Here is an 18,318-nt window from a genome sequence, read left to right as displayed (position 1 = left end):
GTGCTGTACACAGATGCCACATCTCATGTGATGCACATCCCATTAAAAGGAGGGTGGACAGCTCCTCCAATCAACAGATCACCTTTTCAAACAGCCCTTTGTTCCCCGACCCCCAGCAGCTGGCAGCAATTAGCTGGCAGGACAGGACACAGCAGTCCAGCTTGCCAGTCAGTCCATTATGGCGCAGGGTGAAGCATGGGAGTGGAATCCAAAGTGCTGGGGGCTGTAAATTAGATCTGTGATAGATGTTGTGGAATCTGTACTCCCAAACACTATGCACCAACTTTACAAGACTAGTCATACCCAGAACAGGGCAATACACATGTGTAGTCAGCCCAAATAATGCTGTAGGGGAATTTGCACACCATCTTGAAATACTATGTTCCCACACAGCTGGTTTTTGCTTTGTCAAGTTGACACATGAGTTCAGTAGACTTGCAAGTTTCCCCTTGAAAAGTCTTGTTGCTGACAGCAATAATAAATTGCAATCTGACCAATCAATTGAAGACCAGCTTGCACCCCTTAAGTCCTTAAGAATGAGAGGCTGGGGAAAAAATCAATTTGCAATTTACATCAGGCTGATGAGTGTTGAAAACACTATGAAACAGACAGCTCCAAGGATCCAAGTATAATTACATCCGAGTCAGTTCAGCGCTGTGGCTCTAACATCATCATGGGTTTGAGAATCAATGGCACTGAGTAGAACTCACAGTAGGTAAACTCCTGTCATTCATGTGCAAAGACTGTGCAACACTCTCCTAGGTATCACACAGGGGAAGTGATTTGTGTCGCATCAATGGGCAGTAAGTGTGTGATGACAACCTCTTAGTGGCCTGGCTTCCTGGAAACATGGCTGACACACAATGAGGCTGGTGGAAAAAGGACACCATTGACGTTAAGGAACATATTGAGCCAGGATCGTCTCAGGTGCCAGAGGCTACTGCCATGTTGTGCTGAAGCCAGTGGACGCACATGTGACGAAATCAGATCTGCGGAGGTGCTAAGAGAGCACTGGACTGTGAGGCTTTTATTTTGTTCCCGTATGCAGGACCAGGTGTGCAGGAATTGTTTCCATCCTCTGTCCATCTCCCACTTGCTCACACAAACACACACGCACAGCACATAAAAAGACTCTCCACACACTCAAGAGCACAGCGCACAGCCAGAGACAGAGCCAAAAGTCATAATGAAAAACAGAAGCAGAGGGAGGTGAATGAATAGTCGCGGTTTCAACTATGTTTTGTAGACAGAAAGAAGAGGCAGAAAAAGGAGCAGGCTCGAAGGGTTAAACGCTGGCAAAAAGCGGGGAGGGGACAAAAGGCCCATTGTAAGAGCCAGAAGTGTCCCCGGAAAGGAGGGGAGAGAAAAGAAAGCCACCACTGGCTGGTCCCCCGGACCCATTGTAAGCGAAGGGGAGTGCAGCCACGCATGACAGATGTCCCTGGCCATTGTTTCGCCAGCAGCCTCCTCTCTGCCTCCTGCTCCAGCTCTGGAATTCCACGAGACAGCCTCCGCCTGTGAGAGTCGTTCAACACGCCTCGCCTTGCGTTCCCCGCTGCCATCCTAGCCGTGCACACTGGGTGTATATACGGAGGCTCTCAAGGTGGGGATGGGGCTATGCTTCTCAGGAGAGGCCCTTAGTGGGGTGCCAGAAGTTACCCTTGTTCCCACTGGCCCGTCATATATGGCTCTGCACTTGCCAAGACATGTGCATGAGAGTGTATAAACTTATACTCATTACAAGACACAGAGCAGCTGTATGTATGCACAAAAAAGAAATCCACTGGTACTACACAAGTCACCAAGAACACTACATGAAATTTGACATTCACCAACTTAAAAATCAATAAAGATAAGATCAATTCCATTTGTAATCATCTGAATAGGTTCAAAAAACAGCACTCACATTTTATTTTACCCTAAGGGCTGCGAAGCAAAAGCAATTACTAAAGTGTTAAGTGAAGCGCAGGTGAAAGCCATTCGCAACATAAAGAGTTGAGGTAAGCTGTTTTTACAAAGCAGTGACGTTTTGCATTCCCCATTCAGCAGCCCACCATGTGGCAGACCTAGAGAGGCGGCTTGTCGGGCTGTCAGTCACAGCAACAGTGTGCCAGTGGGAAGTGAGCGCAACAATGGCCCTGTCTGGTTAATGGGTGAGAGAAATAGCAGACAATCCTTTATTTATATGCCTTACTACCACACTGTCTGTTCTCTGTCCTATTCTTCTTTGAATCTGAACCACATTCGACCAACACTCGCTCACTCAGTCTCCAATCAGTTACCCCACCCCCGCCAGCCTGTTAACATTCATTTCAAACACACACACACACCACACATACACACTCGCATTCCAATGCATAAGCACGAGAGAGTGACAGAGAGAGAGAGAGATCTCTAAACAGAGTGGAAAATCTGTTTGAAAGCAATGAATGTTTACCAGGTGGATCAATGGGTGGCTGTTAAATCATTTGGTGAATTACAACAGTGTTGAGGCGTAGCTGCTGAGAACTGTACTGTCCAGAGGCCTGTTGCCCTGGCCCCAAACTTAAAACTGAATCAGCGCAAAACCACCAACTATGCTACCGTTCCAGGTCATCATGGACAATACAATTGCAACTTTAAATTGTTGTGCAGTCTGCCTTATAACTTATTATGTTACACAGCTGCACAAAGTTTAAGTATTGGCATTGTTGCTGTAATATGATGTTAGTAATAGTAGAAAGGGGAGAGAACAGATGGATGATGTCAAAAAGACAAATAAATCTAATCGACAAAACATGTGCCACTTAACACAGAAGTTTGTAAACTTATCAAGTAAAGTTGTGGACTGACAAAAGTCATTGGCTGGAACAGGAAACAATGAAATACAAAGTCAGTGCTTTAAAACCCCTACGTCAACAAGATACCCAAAATCTAAATTTTCATAAGTAGAACTATGGTATCCAATAACTAAAACCATACTACCAGTCACACCCAAATGTGTCTCTTCTCACAAAAGCCAAGTCACTAATTAACTAATGACTCATGATGTAGTTTGTTTTTAAGAATTTGGTGGTTTAAGCTAATTAGAAGCAGATTGTGACTCAAAAGCAATTATTTAATGTGTTCTTCTTTCTTCTCTGTTTATGAATGCTTCATTATTTGAGCACATCTCATATGTGACTATTATTTATCATTTCAGGGTTTGTATTGTGGCCATGTCCTTACACTTTTATCAGCACAGACAATTTATGTGGGTTTAAACTACAGTGCTGATACTGTGTAGGAGTTAGTGTATTTGGGGAGTAGAGGTCTGAGACGGATGACAACACAGAAATAACATAGATCATGGAAATATAAGCCAAAAACCAAAACAAATCAACAATTACCAATGCAATGAAACCAATAAACTATTATATTTTTTGCTTATGTACCTTTATTAGTAGTAGAGAGACAGGAAGAGAGAAGGGAGAGAAGAGGGGGTGTGACATGCAGCCAGGGTCTACTGCGTATGTGGCATGCGCCCTTAACCACTTGACCACCGGTACACCGTCTCTTTTCTTAAATACTGTCAGCCACCACACTTTCACAGCAAAATTTAAGAGTTAGTTATAGTCAATTTAAAAGGAGATACTTTCTTCAATAATAATTTTTCAACAAATGTTGACATGTGTTTAATATTTAAGTGTTAAAGTTAGTGACTTTTCTGGTAGAAAGATCTTTTCTGAGAGATCTCACATCTGAAACTCTTTCTATTCTGTTTTCCGAGCTCAACTATTAACCATTTGTTTATTTCTGTTCTACACTGTCACATTTGGTTGAAACAATGAAGATGATGCATTGACCTATTTTCTGTCATGTCTGTCAGGTTAATCTCAACAGAGGAGCAACATTAGTGTCATACATATTCCTCAACCCACTCATGTTAAACGCCATGTCTCGATGTCTGGTGTCACAGCTGAAAGCTCAGCGTCATAACACAAGGTAAAGAGCAGCTCACGGAGTGTTTATTCTTCCTAACTAGCCTCCATAACCCAGTGGGTCTGACCTTCAGTCCAGTGGTGGAGAAAAGCATGACATATGGCCAAGTCTGCGTCCGCAGGGCAACCCCGGATTGGGCAAGCAGACCCCTGGGTAAAATCAAATGAATGCATGTAAACATTTAGCCCCCTGCGCACTGTGCCGTGATCCCCTGCATGGGCTTAGGTGACCCCAGTCAACATCAATCAGACAGAATACAATGGGAAGAGGCGCACGGGGGAAAAACCGGGGTCAACCGCACTTTAATAAGCAGACACGGATGGCATTGTGGAAGCAGATCGGTCCTGTTTTCCTAACTGTGGGTAAGCTGGGCACTCCTGCCCCCTAAACCGCAAGCGGCAATTATGAGGGACCCTCAATGCATGAGCTTTAGAGATGAGTGGATAATCTACTTGGACAGATTTAAAACTAATCTGCCATTTCTGCTCTCCAAATCAAATCACAGTGGGGTACATATAGGGCTTATGCACTGATATGATGATTTCAAAGCATGGACAGAAGGAGGGTGATTCACAGAATGGTCAGGGGAGTATTTGTAAGGATTTGGCAGGAAAATGATATAACAACAACAAGATGAAATGCTGTTTTGGTTTAGTTTAGATAACCCAAACTGTCACCACCTCCTGCAAGAGTCCAGTACAAACTGTACTATAACAATCCATAACCTCTTTCTTAGAGCTCAGCTAAGCTCTATCTCCCAGGAACATGCATCATACAAACAGACAGAGAATGGCTGTTTTGACAGCTGTGCGGACAGCATTACCCTATTTCTGTGCCTCCTGAGATAAGAACTATCAGCAAAGTAGGAAATGCAGGAGCTGGTCACGCCTTCCCTGCTGCAACATGCTGCAGTTATGTTGTCATCCTAATGTTTCAGTCTATCACCGCGGCAGAGCTACAAACCCACAAACCCACAAATCTCATGACAGTTAGCAAACATTAACCCATGTGATCCTGTCAGCAGGAGCAGCGAGCCTGTCCACATCTACATGAGCATATACACATGTAATCATATGCACACATACCCACACATGTGAACAAAAACTAACACGCGTGGCACACTAGATGGTGTGTACCCTCCAATGACTGCGACTGTCAGTTATAATCTTGCGCTCTGACAGCCCTGACCCCTCATTTCATTACTCCTCCTCTCTGCCAGACACTTACAATCCCATTACCTTCTACAGATCAGCTCTGGCCTGAGCCAGAGCTTCCCTACACAGACAAAAACACATTGATCCAACATCTGAACCAGCAAACAGCAAGGGCAGACAGAAGAAGTCCCAGATTCACAGCTACACAATCAATAGGGAAAGAAGTGCAAAAGTCTTCAAAGCAAACCCGGACGAGCTAAAGCAGTCAAATTTTGTCATCACAGATTACTGTGAAGATGATTTTGCCTGCGATTGACTGCCTTCAACAGACAGAAAAGATTACTGCAAATACTAAGGGTGTGTTGATGCATCTTTAACAATAAAGATTGAATCAATAAATGAAAATAAATAAATTCACTATAAACATTATAAACATGCACATTTCGAACTGCTCTGAAATGTGTTTCTCTTGCTCTCTGTTTACCCCGAGGAAATTAGGCTAGGGTACAAGGCGCTCAACTTGGTGGTTGAGGCTTGAGACCGCAGTTGTCCACATGCATCCTCCAAAACCTGCTGAAAATAGACTGCATCAGCTGCTCCACAACCACATTTATGCAAAGTTTACTGCTACACCACCCCCTCAACCTATTCCCTCTCTGGAGAAAAGGCCTGAGTCCATGCTACAGAGGTTTGTTGAGATGCTGCTTAAGACAATAAGTTTAGTCTTCAAACTACACATGTGCTGGTCTAAAATGAAACACCAGGCCCTAATTCAATGGAGGAAAAATAAAGGAGAAAGAACTACATTTTGTGTGAATGAAGTGCATGGAAGCAAATAATACACTAATGGAAATTTTACAATATAGACTGCTGTGTTTTTTGCAGGCTTCCTTTCCTTTCTTACTCCTCCCTGCCCCCACTACCCGGCTCTGCTCTCCTCTGTGGACCATGGCCGAGCATCCATGCCCTGAGTGCGCTCACTGAAGCACAGGGCCCTGCAAGAATGGAGCCTATTCAACAGCCTGCCTCCAGATGCTCGACAAAACAGTCCTCCAGGCTACAGCAGGGAGCAGAAGAGGGGAGAGAGCAGGAAAGGGAGATAGGAATCTGATAGCCTATCATTAACAGCCAAAATAAATTGAAGAAAAAAATCTCAGGCTCAAACACTGCCCTCAGTCGAGATGTTTATAGGTGATAGCCTTTTTGTTTTGACTCCTGTGGCATTTCAAAGACCTGCAATGCCTCGCCAGAGAAGGTATTTGTTGTTGCATATAAATTGTCTAATGTGTAGCATCCACTGTGATTCACAGGCACAGCCCCCCTCAAACTCAAAGTGAGGCACGATCCATATAAGAGCACTAGTGGGAGTTTCTCTTCAATCTAAACTAATCTTTTGCCTTATCAAACATCCTCCTACATGTGAGGCACATTCTTCTACTTTGAAATGAGATGTAGCTTTTGGAAATGAAAAAATAATGACTTGACTTCTTTCTTTATGTTTCTTTCTCATGTCCATGGACAACTTTAAACAGAAAATGAAGTGTATTGAATAAAGCACAAAATAAGACTAAACTCATTGAGAAAACTATGATATTATATTATATACCACAGATCTCCCCCATACCTTGTTTTTAGGTGATGCGCTGTAAAGGAGGGCCCTTGTGTGTAGGAATAGGAGTGGATCAATGCAATACTAATGTATCACTCAGCACCAAGTTATCAAATAGAGACAGAGACAAAGGCATTGCAGTCCCATAAGCATGACCCTTCGCTATACGATCCCTGCACTCAACTCCCTTCTTCTCTTAGCTATAATATATTGAATATAGACTCAAACATTTATACCCCTCTTCCACTGAGGGTTTTGCCAGAGGGGAGTATGAGTTGAAAGATAGGTGAATATCTGCGTATAAGGGTTAGGGTTAGGTTAGGGTTAGGGTTCCTTATGAATACTATATTACTGTAATGCACCATTCCCACAAGCTACCAGACCATCTGCAACACACCAAACTGATTAGATATTGTCCCTTTCCATCAATGCCTTTGGCTAATGATGTCCAAAAGTTCAAAATTCAATCACAGTCTGTACTAAGCAAGTCTGTGAACCTTTGGATGCTTAAAATAAAGCAGAATTTCTCCATCTAGAGGTTTGAAGAACCAACTGTGTTGCTTGAGAAACATACAAGATTGCCAGAAATTACATTTTGACAAAAGTATCAATGTTGGAAAAACTAGCCAGTATTTTTGAAATCCATTTATTGCATCCACCATCAGGCTAAATAATAACCTTAAGTTTTTTTGTCAAAATGGCAGAAAAATAATTTGATACCTAAAAACAAAAGTCTTGGGTCTAGAAAAGGAAGAAGAAACTCTACATTGGAGGTTACAATGACAGACTCCTCAACCTGAGAATGCAGGAGACCAGTGATGTGGTCAAGACTGACACCTAGTGGTCACACTGACAAACAAAATATTCTTTAGGGAATGTAAGATATCACAAATGTACACTATAAAATAGAGAGGTGATTCTCTTCTTAAACTTTTTTATAGCATGCAACCAATTCCATCTCCTGTTTTTGTTAAGTTGCAATGACGGTGGTTTGGCAGGAACTGAATAAGGTGAAGGTTTAAGTTGTTGTGCTTGGAATAATAAAAAAAAAAAAATCCCGTCTTGAACTGGAAAGGGCCAGTCTTGGAGGTGAGTAGTCATGTGTAAGTGCCCTACCAGCCTCACCTCAGTTTAACTGTGAACACTGAGGATGTTTAAAACGTATAGCCCCTCTGTTGTGAAAACACACTAAATGGATCACCCTTAAATCATAGCTACTGCTTAGTTTTGAATAGAGAAACTAACATCAAAACTAGCATTACTACTAAAAAGAGGCAAGTGACCAATCAAGTTATTTCATGTCTCTGTGACTTCACATTTGAGTATTCAGTATATCCTTACAGTCTTAATCTTAGATGCAGCTATTTTGACAATTGCCATGATTGTTTATTTTTTAAGTTTTGATCTTTTTCTTTGTAAACTGAATATCTTTGAGTTTTAGTTGTTTGTCAGATGAAACAAGCCATATGTATACATCACAGGTTTTGGGAAATTAAATGTGCTTATTTTTACTATGTTCTCTCAATTTACAGAGAAAACATTTAATCAATTAACCAAGAAAACAATCAATAGTTGCAGCTATAGTAAGAATTAAAGTCAAGCTCTCCCACTGAACCTGACAGAGTTTGCCCTTTACATGAAAGTGTGATTTTGTCTTCTAAATTTAAACTTGTGATGGATAAGAAGTAAAGGCACTGAAAGAAAGAGCTAGGATGCATATGATCTGTACGTATATGGGTTGATGGTCGTTTGGGTTGAGTGAATCTCGGAGGCTGGAGGGAGGGCCTGTCCATAAAAGCCCTGTCCTGAAGACTTTCAAAGTACCCTCTCACTGGGCAGACTTTGAGGAATCTTTAAATGTCTTCATGTCAGAAGACAAAGCCAGTGTTGGAGAAAGATTCAAACAACATTTTCAAAGGGAAAAAGTATTAATGAACAGCCAGATAGGACACATTGATAGGCTTGATCAACTTCAATAGGGTAACCCTCAGATGAGGGTGTCTGGTGATAACAGTCAAAACACCCAGTGACCCTGAGGCCCAGTACTGATGATGCGTCCTATAATACAATAATCTTAATATCTGAGATAAATCTAGGAATCCCAGAATAGGAATTTAGATTGACCATTAAAACACCTCTGGGTACTAAACGTTACACAAAAGAAATTTGGAATTAGTAATTAAAAGACACAAATAAATAAGCATTATTTAGCATTAGTAGGTTGTGAAGTATATGGTGGTAGGTATGAAAATCTTTTCTGAGGTAAGTATTCGGGTGGAGCTAAAGGTAGATTAAAGCGTTCAAGGCATCAAGGTAAGTACACAGTAAGTATTTTTCCTGTGGACATTATGGTTATAATCCAGACCTCAGTGTACATCAAGAAGTGGTTGTGAAATGGTTCCAGTTCTGCAGTTGATCAACATTTAGGACAAATGGCAAAATATAATTTACTTTAAACATATTTTGTGTGATAGATGAAGGATAGGAAATACTTTCTTATTTCTCCACCTGATATGTCCAACTTTTCCATGTCCCTCAGCCACAGATCAGGGATTGTATGCAGTCTTGCTGAGTCCACATGTTGCTTTTGCTCTTGGGAAATGACTGAAATCACAAGAACAATTTGGGGGAAATAAGAAAGACAGTTCAAAAAGTACAGTAATCAATAGATAATACAAATCAATAAAGGCCAGTATCTCCAATAGTAAGACTTGAACAAGGTTGTTTTTGTTTTTGTTTTTGTTTTTGCAGTAGAACATCCTCTGCCAATTCTTCAATTCCTGACAGGATGTCTTCATCTCTGTGGCAAGTATACACACACAGTGTAGTTCAGAGCATCTGCTGAAACTGATAATTTCTTATGTGGTACTAATTTAGAGGTTTCAGGATCTGGGCAGTCGGTTTACTTTGTAATTTGCAGGTATGATCCATTTTCAGCTGTAGTGAGTCAGTGGTCTGTTGGGTTAGAAAGTGTGTTTTGTTTTGTGTGTTCATGATTTGGCGTTAGGCCTACCTGCAGCCGCTCTCTTTGTCAGACTGTTGCAGTGGTTAGTGTTAAACTACTTTTCCCCAACACAGACAGGTTTTTTTTTTTTTATTGATCTTTATTGCGAAAAAAAGATAATCTCTATTGATTTATTACATAACACTTTTCTAATGAGTATATGGTCTCAGTCACTTTAAGTCTTCTTTCAATACATCATGATGTTAATTTTGTAACTTTTTGTCCAATTTAATTTAAATTTGATGATAAACCAGGGCCTGCTTTCGGGTGTGGGATACGTTGATTGACAAGTCCTTAACACTTAATTTGCTGATTGTGTTTCTAATTAAGTCAAATATAGTAAAGCCACCTCTTATTGTACTTTTAAATGTGTAATTTTCCAAATGTAATTATTTGAAAATTTAAATCTCCCAATTTGTTTATACTGAACAAAACAGAAAAAGGCTTAAGAGAATCCGCATGAGAAATGGGACTGATCTGGACAAAATTGAGTCGAGGGTCTGTCGTCTCTGGTGGTTTCAGTCACCAGCATCACAGGTAAGGCTGAGCTGAGTTCCCTTCATCAAGCCCTACTGTGGCTGTGCGGGTGATTTGTTGCAACAGAACAGCAGCTGATTATTTCACTGCAAAATCTTGAGTAAGATGCATTTCAACATTTCATCAATACAGCAGCTAAAGAATATAGTTTAGACTTAAAAAGGTTAATTAAGCATTAAAAAATGGGCATTATTATTCAACATTAAGTTCTTACTATATTGATGAGATACAGTGAGATATCTACTGTATGAATCTCAAATTTCCATTTGAATGTTAGTATGGAGTCTTGGAGGATTATTCACATGCATTTTAAGAGTCATGCTGTTGGCGTCACAACAACATTTCTTCACACCTGCTACTGTCTTAGTAAGTGAGAGTGAGCTCTGACCATTGACCTGCGTGGGCCGCACACACCATTCCAGTTCAGATTGACTATGATCCAGACCACTGTAATGAGGAAAAGGGTCATCGGCGGTGGGAGGTGATCTATATGTAACACTGGAACACCTGCTGTCTTTATAAAGAGACAGAGATAATCAGTACTTTCAGTTTAGTCCCAGTGTATCTTCAAGGTGTAGAGGGCTTCTTTGTGGCTTCATCAATATTACACTGCATGTAATCCAGAGAAGCAAGAATAGCACTTCAGTGGACACAATTCAAAGTTCCCCAAGGTGAGTTTATTTGTTCATTAGATGTAAACCCATCTTGCAAGATGCAATGTTTGTTTATCTAATTTAACACTTTGTTTGTGCTTTTGGTTAATTGTGGCCAGGTGATCTGAGGATGAGCTTACTCATATGGTCTATGCTAGTCATATTTCTGTGTTCAAGCAGTAAAGAGATGGCTGTGGATAAAACCGGCAGAGCAGCAAGGTTTGTATTAAGTCTCTTTCTGCTTAATTGGACACTTGCATGTTTGGGTGTTTTACAGTACTTTTACATTTTATATGATTTAGCAAAAAAAGAGTCATAATGTGAAATCATATCAAGAAATTTCACCAAATGTATTGATTTGTCTCTTTACAAATAGTATCTCTTGTAAATTTGTATGTGACGTTCAGCACTAGAACCGGCTTAATAAAGACTCTGCTTGTCTCAGATGGCATCCATATCAGATGGAAAGTGGACACAACATCCGAAACCTCAAAAGACATTCAGATGGGACATTCAGCAGCGATTTCACCCACTATCTTGATAAAATTAAGGCTAAAAATTTTGTGGAATGGCTGGCCAGCACCAAGCGAGAGGGGTGAGCTGAAAAGCAACATTTACGGCTTCTTTTGTGATGGTATGATAGGACTGTAAGTGGACAACGCAGACAATACAGCATGATGTGCTGAATATTGCAGGATATGCAAATAAAGAGGAACTGCTCGCAGTTGTGTCTAACAGTTACCAATGATGCTTGATGTTTTCACTTTAGTTCAGTTGAGTGGCTAAACATATTTTTGTTGGAGATCTTTTAATTTTGGATCAACGTTAAAACAATAAACATGTGTGAGTATTTTAGATAGGATGCATCTTGGTTTTATTTGATTTTAATCTTTCATTTTAATTGCAGATGTCATGAAGACCTACTTCAGACTGCAGCAGAAGTTTAGGACAGCCTAGATATCATTGATGTTTGTTACCACAGTGCGTCATCCAGCAGCATAAAAGACATATCCTCACTCAGCAACAAGGTTGAAAATATTGGTCGACATAGTATTCCAAGGTACTCCCAGATAAAGAGTATATTTTGCACTTTGCTGTTTCCATATGAAGCAACAAAGTAAGAAAATAATCATGTCCAACTTCTTAATGATCTCACTTGTTATTTTAAAGTGTCACAAGCTTTCTACATTTAAAATGTCTTTTTTTTTCATTTCAGAAGAAAAATGTGTCACTGGCATGCTTTATTTTTACTTTGATTTGCAATATGAATAAACTAAGATGCAAGATGATCAATTCCAGGTCTTTTCTGGATACACCTATATGCCTTTGATGTTGTGATGCACACAAATGTATTTTTTAATTGTTTAAGATTTTAAAATAAAACCGTATAAAGCATTGACATTTTAGAGTGATGATGACTGTCCAAACAAAATGAACACGAGGCAGTATGTTGTGATCAGACAAAAAAAGGGAAGGGGCGAGGGGCATTTTATACATACACGGTATGACCAGAGGAGGGTGCTGTTGTTCAGAAAATATGACAAACCAGGAAACTAAACGGCTCAGGCTGATTTCGGAAATCTTAAAAACAAAACAAACAAAAAACAAAAAAAACAAAAGGCAGTGTGTGGGTGTGAAGAAATCTGTATTGTTTCCTTTTGCAGACGAGGATGTATATAGGTGCACTTTGTTGACACAAATTTACATTATTGCACAATAATGTTATGCAATGAGGCAGGCAGAACATACAGTATGGCTAATGGAGATAACAGTGAAAAAGGAGTGGCTGGTGGATTTTAGGTAGGTGGAGAGAAACAGTATGCTATAACTGGTGGTGTATGTCTTTATGTATATGCGCTGGGAATGGACTGGAGAGGATCTCTTCTGTGTGTCTGCCTCGTTTCTCATTGAGAAATGTGAGTTCTGTGAGGGTGCAGCTGTGGTGGGGGCTATTGGGTTCTAGCCACAGCCATGATGGAGAGCTCCCTCTTTTGGCTCGGTCCTCCCTCCTCAGTCTGACTCTCCGGGGAGAAAGCATGACCAGGGGAGGAGAGGAGAGGAGAGGAGACGAGAGGAGAAAGAGAGGGAACACCAGCAGAGCACAGACACAACCCTCTGATCTCAGTCAAGGGTTGAAATGGGATCAGATAGTAGGAAACCCCCTTTTACTGCTGGCACTTACTACCTGACATTTACCAGCAGAGCTTCAGCAAAATGGGAGGAAGGGAGTAATAAGGGTTGGACACAAATGAGCATTATCAGCATTGCCTTGCAATTTATAGACAGTTCTTGTAAATATACACACATATAACAAAAGTTTATCATACACAATGCTATGATGAAAGTTTGGCACAACCTCCCATTCGCTTTAATGGGAAAGTGTGTCCAAACTTTTGACTGCTACTGTATATAGCCTATATAATATCAAAAGACTGTGATCATTTCTACTGTCACCATCATGGATATAAAAATCAAAGCTTCACTTCATGGCAAAGAAAATACTGTGACACATTTAGTCGATATATTTAGCCCCGCTCAGGTCTACCCACAGAGAAAACACATGCTATGTGGCAGCACACTCTAGAGGAAGGAGGGTGGGATGAGAGGGAAGCGTGGGGGAGGTAAGGGACAGGAGGAAGAGGAGGAGGAGGAGAGGGGGAGTGTAGGTGTGGCTGTCTATGAATTAGGTAAGGCAGTTAGGAAACGCAGTTTTATGATCGAGTTTAGCTGCACACCAACCAGCGCTGTCCCCTGCCAGTCCAGCCCCACCTAAGACGCCGGACAGCGAGTGCACGTCCTTTCCGGTACCGCCAGCAGCACCAAGGACAGCTCCCTTTGCGTGTAGCACAGCGGCTGCCACCGGCGTGTCACCGCTCTCAGTTGTCGTTAACGAGCCTAATTTTAGGATGGTACGTCGTTATTTTGGTGTGATTTCTGAGTGGGGGAGCCGGTCTCCTAGGCAGCCGTGCATGGGCACAAGCCGATGGAGGCACTGGGCCAAACTGGGAGTGTGCTGCTGACTCAGCCTCGACTGCTGCATTAATTTATCTGCACTGCAGTGCTCCACCACTTCCCTTCCCTTTCTGTTTTCCTTACCTCCCCCCTCCCTTCCTGACTCCCTCTCTCGTTCCTCTCCACCTCACTGCACTATCACACAGCCTTCTTGGAGCATGGCAGTGAAGCCAGGAGGTGGAGAGAGTGAGAGAGAGAGAGAGAGAGAGAGAGAGAGAGAGAGAGAGAGGATCCATAGTCATTAATAAAGAGCAGATTCCCATTGCCTACATGTGTAGATGATAGTTATCAGACACACATACATTTGAAAAATATCATACAAAATTCCTGAGAGACAGTGGAAAGGCGGAGGTGTAGAGAGATGCAAAGAGACTCCATGTGGCCTAAGGGAGAGTAAGGAGCTGGGATATTTAAAAAAAAAAAAAAAAAAGTGACGAAAACGGGAAGGAAGGAGAGAAAGGGGAGGGAGGTACTCCATGTAGAATTTGCCATCTATTCAGAGTCTCCAATGTCTGAGGACAATTCCATGCATCATTTACAGAAAATCCACCTACTCTCCTAAAGGGGCTTCTTACCCCCCTCCCTCTTTCTGGAAACCAGTAAGAATGGCTATCCCAGCCCTGTTCACATGAAGTCATGGGGGTGATGACTGTAATATTATACCTCTGGGCTATTTACTTTATGGTGGACCACAAACAAGAGCATTACAGTACAGATGGACTGCATAATAATGGGGCTATAGTCCATCTTTTGCCTGTGAGGGGGATGTTAACACAGGGCTCTTAACAAATTCAATAAGTCCATTACATTTGAAAGGCTGCCTTTCACGACCCTGTTACCACAGCACCACTCAGCTCCATTTCACAGGATGTTTTGTAATCCACTTGCATCCCCATACAGCACCACAAAAGTCAAATACTCAGCACAAAATGGTGACCACTACTTAAAGTGGACACAATGGATCTGAAATAAGCCTAAGGACAGTAGAAGAGGGGATTTTGTCAACACTAAGTAACTTTCAAAAGAGCAGAATTCAACATTTCATTAAGAAACAAACACACACGTTGTAACTGGAAGGCTGCTTTATTGGTAATAAAAAGGTTCGTGCTCAAATGAAGACAATCTTTCATATATTCTTACCAAGAGTCCAAGTGGTTGTGCAACACACCATCATATTGTACTGTATATCCTCTTTTTATCACGGTGTCAAATGATAACAACAGTTTGAAAAGCACTTTTAAATTTTTCAGCTGAAAGAAAAAAAACGCCCATAATAAACCATGCTAAAAAAGAATGAGTCCTATAATGAAATATTGATACAAAAATAAATTCCAGATGGAAACAGAAATATAGAAGAAATAAAACAGAAATATAGAAGGCAAGCTGCTTTTTCACAAGCCAAGTGGGTGACACACATAGCACTAAGAACAGGACATTTTTGAGTTAGCTGTTTTTTCTGTTAACATCACACACTGTTGAATATTAAGATGAAGTGGGGTGTCTGGATGATCCTCTGGCAGTATTTCTGACTCGACATCCCTGATTAATGTTGTGCTCACCCCCAAACCCCCACCCTCCACAGTTTGGAAACATGTTTTTTTTTTCTTTTTCTTTTTTTTTTTTCAGTGTGGCATCGACATCCAAATTTGCAGAAAAAGCAGAAAAAAGGCACATGCCATTGAGTGGAACACGAGAAACAAACCATTCAACATAAGAAATGTGAGGATGAGAAGCAAGTACATGATCGTATGCATGTTGAGCTGTAATGGCACTGATGTGTGGGTATGGGAAAAAGGCCCTGGGGTAGGTTTCCGTCCGAGGGTGAACGAGGCAGTCAGTCACACCAGCTGATGTCCTCTGGGAAGAGATCACTGGTAAAGATGGCGGGCCGTGAGGAGTGTCACCTGTGTGTGTGTGTGTTTTTGTGTCCGTGACTGTGGGCGTGTCCTGTATATTCAGTGAAGGTGAGAGATATGACAGTAAGTGAGAAATGTGCTGGTAACATTATCCTTTCATCATGATCAGGCTACAATCCATGGCAAGCAGCTCCAGTAACATCGCAAATGATCTATTCCCCAACATAGAAGGGTGCTGGAAACAACCAGTTTTAGACATCCACTGAACGTGTTGCACATAAATCAAATGTGACAGTGTTCTTCTGTTTTATGTATATACATATAGACATATATGTATACATGTATATATCTTTTGTATTATATAATATCTATATTTCATTCAATTTCCGTCAACAAAGTGAAAAGTGTCTCAAAAAATCCAAAAGGTAACAAATGTGACAAAGGGCATAGCTGGAAGCCATTCTATATTATTGTTATTATTCATTTTTTGATTATTAGTAGTAACATTTTTAAAATTTCATATTTACAAAAAACACAACAAAGCATGCCGATAAAATAAAATAATATAATACAATATTTATAGTTTCTCTCAAAAAGTTCGTTCTTTTTCAGCGATTGTGCCATTTACACCATAGCCTGCACTGTACATATATATGTTTTTTGTATTTTCTCTTTTGTCTTTTTTTTGTTGCTTTTTTAAATTTTATTTTTGTATTCTTTCAAGTGTGAATGTATCATTCTAAAACATTACATCCAAGATGAACATGGGTAAATTGAATGATGTTACTCACTCCTCCTGTGGTTCTCATTGGGAATGTATTTGGTTTCAGTGTGCAGCAGCCAAACTGATTCGAGACCTCATATTGTAAACAGACCTCACTTATTGTTACAGACAGGGGGTTCTGGTACAGGCAGTGTTAAACACACCAAATGGCATTAGTGGTGTGATGATGGATGCCAGATATATATCCAGCTATCCACTGATAAATAGGACCATCACTCCTGTGTAGAAAAAATGGCAGGAACATCTAAGGAGGCAGTTGTGTTTTGTCTATCACTTGACAAAGCCTCAGGTTTTTTATGAAAAACACCCACAAAGCTTATTATACAACATAGCTGCGTCAATGTGAGGCCTGCTGATGTTTTATCTCAAAAAGTGTTAGTACCTCCATCTCTGCCTAATTATTTGTAAGCGGGTGATGCATTTGAAAGCCTGCAAATATATGGAAAGATGGTGCAAGCCTGGGTCAAACACCACACAGTGTTTAAGAGGTCCCACAAAAGCACAATGATACACTGACAAACATGGGACTTTCAGCACTCCGACTCAGACCAAAGCGATATTCTTTTCTTCTGCTCTTCCGTTTCTCTCTCTTGTTCACATGGCAGTCAGTCTAAAACCCTGGAGGGAGGGGCTCTACCTATTTATTGGTCCACGTTTGTTAGTTATCACTCATCCACCTCCCTGAAACATGACACCAAATCCATTTGATTCTACAGTCCAAAACACAAGCCCTTCATGGCAATCCACCTTTCATACATGCTAGGCACGACAAGGCATGTCCTTGTGATAATTCTCTGCTAACAATGCTGTTTCAGATGGTCAGTGTCACTCTTACTGATCAAAGCCTTTTCTGAGAATGATTGCATCACAAGGACATCAGAGAAGGACTTCAAGGCTATTTTTTTTCTAAAGCTGGAAACTCAAAATTGTCCAAAAAGCACTACCTAAGACATCACTCAGGGAAATTCTGATGTGGATCTGACAGAGTACAAAAGAGGAACTGTATTGAAATGAATCAGTAAATTTACTGTCTAATGTATCTACCTAAACATGGTTTTCAGCTCTTCTGCTAACCCAAAACAAACCAAAAAAACATCCCTTCACACAGCAGTAGAGGAGATACCTATTGACACTTGGGCACACCAGATCTTTACTGGTGCCAGATATGGATTCCTTGGCGTGAAACATCACCTGCTCTCATTGCCGTAACAGGGACCACAGGTATGTAAGGAAAGTGACTGTGGGACGGATGTAAATAAACAAAGAGATGTAAGCCCCAGATTCAGTTCAGGTCCTCCAAATCTGTGCATCCTCAACGTGAGGATATTCTGCTTCCTATTACTCATACACTCAACACTCTTTCTATACTATTAACATTCAGAGCAGCAAAAAAAAAAACCTTTTCTAGTTTGTGTCGTTAGGTGATACAACTTAGACTTCGTCTCTGAGTGCTTACATCCTCCATTCACCTGAAATTTCGATGAAGGGTTGGATTAAAAGATCTGTCAGTTGAAAAGCAAAACTATAGTGAAGGGCAGGATCATATGAATATCATTCCCCCAATACTCTATAAATTATTATCGATAGTCTTAATTTTCCAGTTAAAGTTATAGTTATTTCCCCAGTGGACAGCCTCAAACTTATAGTCAAGACACTGCAGTGGTCTGAGAATTAGTGTCTTGTGGACTATGATTACTCATGCATGATTCCTGATCAAAACATGCCTTCATGCAAGTCATTTCTATGCAT

The sequence above is a fragment of the Scomber japonicus genome, chromosome 4 (assembly GCF_027409825.1).
Source record: "Scomber japonicus isolate fScoJap1 chromosome 4, fScoJap1.pri, whole genome shotgun sequence".
Lineage (NCBI taxonomy): Eukaryota > Metazoa > Chordata > Actinopteri > Scombriformes > Scombridae > Scomber > Scomber japonicus.
This window is presented reverse-complemented; position numbering follows the sequence as displayed.